The sequence below is a fragment of the Dromiciops gliroides genome, chromosome 1 (assembly GCF_019393635.1).
Source record: "Dromiciops gliroides isolate mDroGli1 chromosome 1, mDroGli1.pri, whole genome shotgun sequence".
NCBI lineage: Eukaryota > Metazoa > Chordata > Mammalia > Microbiotheria > Microbiotheriidae > Dromiciops > Dromiciops gliroides.
The window spans coordinates 192,576,458-192,577,606 of NC_057861.1; positions in this window are offsets into that span (position 1 = coordinate 192,576,458).

Consider the following 1,149-nt stretch of genomic DNA (forward strand, 5'->3'; position numbering starts at 1 on the left):
TTTTTGTAATTGCTAAAATATTTTCTCTTTATGACTTCGGAATTTCATTTTTGAGACATCCATTGCTCCTGGGCTTGGTTCTCTAGGATTTCAACCTGCAATTTCTTTGAAAGCTTTGAAATCTGTTTTCCAAAATCCCATGTCAAACTCTGCCCAAATGAACTTTCTCTATCACAAATTCTTAATCATTTCCTTTCGTTTCTATATCTGCAACCAGTTTTTCCTCATTGCTGAGAATCATGTCGATGATACAGTTTCCCATCATTATCTCCTTCACCTTTTGAAAGATGAAATTATTATTTAGGCAAACCAAGACATTATTAGCAACTCCTGTTAATTGCATTCAATCCCTAGCCAGGAACTCGTTGTTCCTATATTTTTTTTGTTTTTGTTTTTGTTTGTTTTTTTCAGCAACAAACAGTTATTTTATTTTCCATTTACATGTAAGGGTAGTTTTCAACATTCATTTTCAGAAGATTTAGAGTTCCAAATTTTTCTCCCTCCCTCCCTTTCCTCCCCCCTCCACAAGATCACAATCAGGTTATATATGTACAATCCACAAGTGTTCTTTTTATCAGTTCTTTCTATAGGGGTGTTGTTCCTATATTTTAAGCTGTGACTAAGAAACCAAAATTTTCTTCTCAGGTACCACCTTCTTTTTTTTTTTTTTAGTTAGGCAATTGGGGTTAAGTGACTTGCCCAGGGTCACACAGCTAGTAAGTGTTAAGTGTCTGAGGCTGGATTCAAACTCAGGTACTCCTGATTCCAGGGCTGGTGCTCTATCTACTGCACCACCAGCTGCCCGCTAGGTACCACCTTCTTAACCAGTTGTTCACTTTCCAGACAATCTTTTCTCTTCTGAAGCCCAAGTCCTCAATTAGCAGCAATGATGGAAACACAATCTGTGCCCCTAAGGGCTTTAGTTTCTTACACAAATCTCTTTGGTCCTTAGAAGTACAGTTATCCCTTCCACATCTCAGGTGTCAGGGGCATGGCACTCCATGATCTGAAAAATCCAAATAAAATCTTTTGGCCCTCCCTTCATACCAGAAAGGAAGTCTGAATTTTTTTCTTTTTTCTTTTGTGTAGTATTTACAGTACCTTATTGTAAAATTTGTGTTAAGTATTTGATCATAGGCTCTGTGTTGT